General features: G+C 35.3%; 1 non-coding gene across 1 annotated transcript; it reads left to right on the forward strand.

Moving 5' to 3' along the window:
* The first annotated feature begins 2556 nt into the window (after positions 1-2556).
* LOC136027788 (U1 spliceosomal RNA) lies at positions 2557-2720 on the forward strand. Its single transcript, XR_010617653.1, has one exon. It is a non-coding gene; the product is annotated as a U1 spliceosomal RNA (small nuclear RNA).
* The last annotated feature ends 4458 nt before the right edge of the window (positions 2721-7178 follow it).

A 7178-nucleotide genomic window follows, 5' to 3' on the forward strand; every position in this document is an offset into this window, starting at 1 on the left:
GGTTGTAACTTGCAGCCCCTCTCACGGGGACTGCGGGGGAGTAAGTCGTCCCTAAAGACATAGTTGTTGGGTTTTTCAACTATGGTGAATAAAATGGCTATCTCAGAATTTTGATCCGGTGACTTTAGGGGGAAATGAGCGTGGGAGGGGGCCTAGGTGCCCTCTAATTTTTTTGGTTACTTAAAAGGGCACTAGAACTTTTAGTTTCCGCTAGAATGAGCCCTCTCACAACATTCTAGGACCACTCAGTCAATACGATCACCCTTGGAAAAAAAAACAAAAAGAAAACAAATAAACACGCATCCGTGATCTGTTTTCTGGCAAAAAATGCGGAATTCCACATTTTTGTAGATAGGAGCTTGAAACTTCTACAATAATCTTCTTTGGTACGCTGAATCAGATGGTGTGATTTTTGTTAAGATTGTATGACTTTTAAGGGGTGTTTCCCCCTATTTTCTAAATTGTGCCAAATTTTCTCAGGCTCGTAACTTTTGATGGATATAATTGATCTTGATGAAACTTATATATTTAAAATCAGCATTAAAATACGATTCTTTTGATGTTACTATTGGTATCAAAATTCAATTTTTTAGAGTTTCGGTTACTTTTGAGCCGGGTCGCTCCTTACTACAGTTCGTTACTACGAACTGTTTGATAAAATAATTGATTGATTGATTGAATAGTAAAATTGAAAACACAACGGACTTAACCTCTTTCGTTTCTAAAAAATATTTTTTTTCTTCCCGTCTTTAGGGGAAGAGAAACTAAAAAGAACATGGGAGGGTACTGGCTGCCGTTAGGCCACTTTTCATTCCTTTTCTATAATTTTCCGTAATGTCTAGATAAAGTAATGTTTCCTTTTCTTCTTTTAGTGGGTTCAATATGTTTCAAAAAATTGTACTTTATTTCCTTAGTAGGTGTTCTCAGGACTTAGTACTCCGTTTCTGAACTGGGTAGCATGGGTACCTTGAGGCCTTTTGGCACTGGATCAGCCCTTACCCGTCTTATTTCCATGGATTGCCAGATACTAGACTTGTATCGAATGTTATCAAATTGTATATACTTCACAAAATTTGATGGTGAGAAAGCCAATGATCACTCGCCATAACTAAATTGAAAGGGAAAAGTACTAAAATGGATGTTTTGGAACATATAAAATTCATCACTGGGTCCTTTTGAAAAGATTAATTTCTTGATTACAGCCACTGGATTTGCACGGACCTATGTTAACACATTGAAAAGTAGGCCTGCGTTCCTACGGGCTTCTTTCATATGTCAAACCTTTTGCAGTGGAAAGAAAAAAGTACACAATTTGATGTATTTAGGACAATAATGGAACATGTAAAATTCATCATTGGGTTCTTTTGAAAAGATTATTTTCTTAATAAACTTGATTGCTTTTAATAATGCAGTAAAAGTGTGCCTAAAATCCCACACATATGACAGAGTTGAGTGCATACTCTATATAAAATGGTTCTGGAATTTTATCCAAATTTTTCTCTTAAATAAAAATACATTGTTTTTCTTATTCGTCAGTTAAAGTAACTGATGGAATCAATGACCAGTCACAATAATTAAATTGCCTTAACTATTGAATTCCTGATGCAGTTTGTTTTTTAAACTACTCTGTAATTGTTTAAAATGTTCTTAAATTTAACTAGGGTTCGAATCAAATTGCTGAAAGTTAGATCAAGTCACAGAGGCTAATCTTAAAAATTAATTATCCTTGGTGACCACACATTTCATTAAGTCAATTGTGTTGGCAACTTATCAAATCTAAAAAATGCACCAGAAATTTGTTTAAATGCATTACTTTACGTCTTAACATATCAGACAAAATATCGGGGTATGGAGGCACTGGATATGGCCTAGCCTCTTTGAGTTCCTCGAGTTGAAGCTATTGATCAATACAACTTATATCAACTGACGGATTGGGCATTTTCTCTGCAAGATTTGTTTCCTTGCAAGTCCTAGTTGAAAAAAAAAAAAAAAATAGAAAAATGTATCTGTTCGTAGTATTTTCAGGAATTGAATAGTTTGTAAGAATTGCAAAACTGAAAACACAACGAATTTAACCTTTTGGAATTTAAGAAATGATTTTTATTTTTTCCTTCCCCTCTCTGGGGGAAAAGTAGCTAAAAAGAACATGGGAGTGCTTTTACGCAATCTAAGAACCTAGGAAATAAATGCAAGAACCGTTTCCTTCCAATCTTACACAGGCCCCTGAGCTCCTTAAAAAGGTCCCTACGCTTAGGTATTTTCTTTGCAAAATTTGTTTGCCTTACAGCCTCTAGATTAAAAAAAGAAACAAAAATATTAAGTCATGGTATTTTCAAGAATTGAATAATTTAGATGAATATTAAAATTGAAAACACAACGAGTTTAACCTCCCTGGTTTCTAAAAAACATTTGTTCCCTTCCCCTCTTTGGAGGGAAAGCAACTACAAAGAATAATTGTAGGAGGTAGCTGCTGTTCGACTCCTTTTCAATCCTTTTCTATTGTTTTCTGTAACGTTTTGATAAAATAATATTTCCTTTTTTCTATTTTAACCAATCATACTTACCTGCCCGTAGAGCTGCCTTAATCATGGAGGAGGCACCCCCAGGGTGAGGCCTTTCCATTGTAATTTTGATTTGCTGACCCCTGTGATTACCCCAAATGAGGGTAACTCCATAGTATAATTTTTGGTACCGGGGAACTGTGTTTGCGTAGATCCCTGTTCACATATTGAAAGGCACGTTCCTATGGGCCCATTTTATGTGTCACACATTTTGCAGTTACAAAAAAGTACATAATTTTATGTCTTCCAGAACATGTAAAATTCATCATTGGGCCTTTTTGAAAAGATTATTTTTTTTTTTACATTTATTACCCATAAACATACAAAAGTATAAACAATGCAGTACAGAGAAAAAATTAATAAACAAGCAAAAACAAAAAGTACACGTAATTCAACAGTAGCAAGTACAAAAGAGCTAATATAACAAAAAAACAAAACAAAAAACAGTATAATAAAATAGACTAACAGTTGAGTAGAACAGACGAAGTAAAGCTATATTGATAATTAGAAATATTTACAAACACAGTATAGACCACCGCACATGTTTCACATATAATTATCATTTATTTTTAACCCACAATGATAACACTATGGAGAAAAAGAAAACGAAATTAATAAAATGACCAATTCATAAAACGAACACTCATCCTACCTCACGGAAAAAATCAAAAAAAGTGTAATCACATATTCTAATAAACGTCCTTTGACACATAACTTTATCAAGATCGTAAATTTGTGAAGGCACATCTAAAAGCTCAAATCGCTATATCCCTATTATAATACCATCGTGGTAAACAGAGCAAAAACTTCCAACAATTAAAATTTAGCTGTGGAGAGATGGTTTTTTCCTAAATAAATGCAAGATACCGGACAGAAAAGGATTGCTGGCGAAGCCAAACTTTGGTACAATCTGCAGAGACCCTTTCGATTATATTCACATTTTTGGGCGATATCTTACCATAACCAACACAAAATATTTTTACAAACACTTGTGACTAAATGTGAACATGCAGAAGATAATGAACTTCCAAGAAAGATACCAAGCCCATTTACTTGCGAAAAACATGTAATAGAAATGTTGTCAATAACTAACGAGGCTACAGCGTATTGGCTATTAAAACATATAAACTCACACTTATGAAGGCTAATACTCAACAGACTCAAGAGATGACTTTAAATGAGAAAAATTTAACATTGAACTTCTATTACTCCGGCTTAATAGAAGGACATAATCAGCATATACAATATGTGATAACAGAACATCGCCGTAAAACACAGAAACTGACAATGAGCGTAAGCAAGTTGCTAGAACACATTTAAAAATGCTAGGGGACAAAATAGCACCTTGGTGAACTCCTCTTCGTACAACAATTTATGCAGAAAGCTCTCTCTTTCATTTTAACCGATTTTTAGCTCCAGGAAACCAACAAGATAGAATCGCCAGAAGTGACTTACTAGCCCCAGAAGTAGCTAGGCAATAAAGGGCGTTCGACAGCACAACATTATCAAAAGCACCCGAAATATCAACCATAACCTAATAAAGAGGACTCTAAGAATTAATAGCATTTTTCATAAGACGGGTAAGAATATGATGAGCCTGGGAGAAGCTGAAACACTTGTGGAGCCCGGCCAGCATAAATATGAAGACACCCAACGAATTAGTTTCAGGTATTTATAACTGCTCAAATAAATTACACAAAAACCACGAAACAGTGATTGGCTGATAACTACTACAATTTTCAGGGTCTTTTCCTCACTTCAGAATAGAAGTAACAAAACTGACTAAAAAGCCATCCAGAACTACTGATTGGGCAAGGCATGACTGGAATAGTAATTGTAAACGGAAAATAATAGCAGGGTAATCAAAAGAAAAGTGACGAGAAAAAAAAATCCCATCGCTATCCATAATTGGAGACCGTTAAACTTTTTTAAGCCCAGACCGAATACCCTCTAAAGACACAGGTACAATTTCAGATTGTCGAAAACGGTAAGGTAGAGACAGTCTTAATTTCTTCGAAAAAACTGCCAGTAATTTATTATTAATAGCACTAAACAAAGAGACATGATGACTAGAAAAAGACCAATTTTAGCCGATTGGTATATATTGTAGAAATTTTTTTCCGGTTTGAATGATACCAAAATCAAAAGTTTTGTAATCTGTTTGAGGTAGCCAATTTGTTTGGGGTATTTTGAAAAAATACCCCAGCGCTTTTTACGACGACAAAGCACTGAATACATGGTAGCCGATTGCCCACTTGGCCCTTCTGCAATGAATGGCTCTAGTTATTCAGGCCCCCATAACAATAATAAAAATATGCCTTATAATACTTCACCTAAGTGTGCTAACTGCGGAAAAAAATCATGTGTCATAAGTTTGAGATGAGATGTTGCCATGTATAAAGTAAAAAAACGACTTATGTTAATTTTTCATGTCTGAACATAAATGGTACAAAGGACGAAGAAATTATTTTTCGACAAGAGCATGAAAAAATCATGTGTCATAAGTTTGAGATGAGATGTTGCCATGTGTACTGTCAAAAAATGACTTACGTTAGCTTTTCATGTCCGAAAATAAATGGTACAAAGGACGAAGAAATTACTTTTCGACAAGAGCATCTAGTTACTAAGCACAATATATCCTATTTCAAGAGATCTTCCTCTCACCATTTATTCACCGGTGAGGCAAGAAAAACAAAAGATCACCCTTCAGGTGGCTTGGCAACTTTTTTCCGCAGTGCAACTAGACTTTGTGTGATACATTATGGTGATAACGTCAAGGCTATCCAAATCAATAACATTGCCTTTGTGAAGGTTTATCTTGCCTGTGATTACCGCAATATTGCTTCTCTATCTGCATTTACCAAGACCTGCTCCTGTCTTAGGAAACTGTTAAAAGTCTAGTCGCCAAGAATCTGAGTTGGCTTCACATGAAATGTGAAGCCACACATGGTGACCACTTGGTGACCACACATGAAATGTGTGGTCACCAAGGGCAATTAATTTTTAAGATTAGCCTCTGTGACTTGATCTAAATTTCAGCAATTTGATTCGAACCCTAGTTAAATTTAAAAATCCGTTTTAAATAATTCCAGAGTAGTTTCAAAAACAAACTGCATCAGGAATTCAATCAGTTCAGGCAATTTAATTATGGTGACTGGTCATTGATTCCATCAGTTACTTTAACTGACGAGTAAGAAAAACAATATATGTTTATTTAAGAGAAAATTTGAATAAAATTCCAGAACCATTTTAAATAGAGTATGCACTAAACTCTGTCATATGCGTGGGATTTTAGGCACACTTTTTCTGCATTATTAAAAGCAATCAAGTTTATTAAGAAAATAATCTTTCAGAAGGACCCAATGATGAATTTTACATGTTCCATTTTTGTCCTAAATACATCAAATTGTGTACTTTTTTCTCTCGACTGCAAAAGGTTTGACATATGAAAGAAGCCCGTAGGAACGCAGGCCTACTTTGGAATGTGTTAACATAGGTCCGTGCAAATCCAGTGGCTGTAATCAAGAAATTGATCTTTTCAAAAGGACCCAGTGATGAATTTTATATGTTCCAAAACATCCATTTTAGTACTTTTCCCTTTCAATTTAGTTATGGCGAGTGATCATTGGCTTTCTCACCATCAAATTTTGTGAAGTATATACAATTTGATAACATTCGATACAAGTCTAGTATCTGTCAATCCATGGAAATAAGATGGGCAAGGGCTGATCCAGTGCCAAAAGGCCTCAAGGTACCCATGTTACCTAGTTCAGAAACGGAGTACTAAGTCCTGAGAACACCTACTAAGGAAATAAAGTACAATTTTTTTAAACATATTGAACCCACTAAAAGAAGAAAAGGAAACATTACTTTATCTAGACATTACGGAAAATTATAGAAAAGGAATGAAAAGTGGCCTAACGGCAGCCAGTACCCTCCCATGTTCTTTTTAGTCTACTACAGTTCGCGGTAACGAACTGTAGTAAGGAGCGACCCGGCTCAATAGTAACCGAAACTCTAAAAAAATGAATTTCAATACCAATAGTAACATCAAAAGAATCGTATTTTAATGCTGATTTTAAATATATAAGTTTCATCAAGATCAGTTATACCCATCAAAAGTTACGAGCCTGAGAAAATTTAGCTCATTTTAGAAAATAGGGGGAAACACCCCTTAAAAGTCATACAATCTTAACAAAAATCACACCATCGGATTCAGCGTATCAGAGAATCCTTGCGCATAACTAGTGACACCCACCCTAAGGTGGTGAAAGTAAGCCAGGCATAGTGAAAACTGTGCTAGCGTGGCGTGGCAGAAATTGTGCCAAATATGATGAAAAAGTTCCAAGCGTGGAAAAAACTGTGTCAAGCGTGGCGGAACTTTGTTGCACACGTATAATTTTAAGATATGTATCAGGTGAAAGAAAATAGGTGCCCTCATATTTCCCCTCAATGCTGTGCGCAAATGTATAATCTAAGTCTATTTAGAATTGTGTTGCGAGAGCAACACTTTGGTTTTGTCCCGTTTTTTTTTGTTTTTGTTTTTTTTTTCTATGTCGCCTATCTCAGCTTATTCCTGGAAACTGGTAACGGTCTATCCTGTGCGGTTTTTACGGA

Source organism: Artemia franciscana, chromosome 5, assembly GCF_032884065.1.
Source record: "Artemia franciscana chromosome 5, ASM3288406v1, whole genome shotgun sequence".
In the NCBI taxonomy this organism is placed as follows: Eukaryota; Metazoa; Arthropoda; class Branchiopoda; order Anostraca; family Artemiidae; genus Artemia; species Artemia franciscana.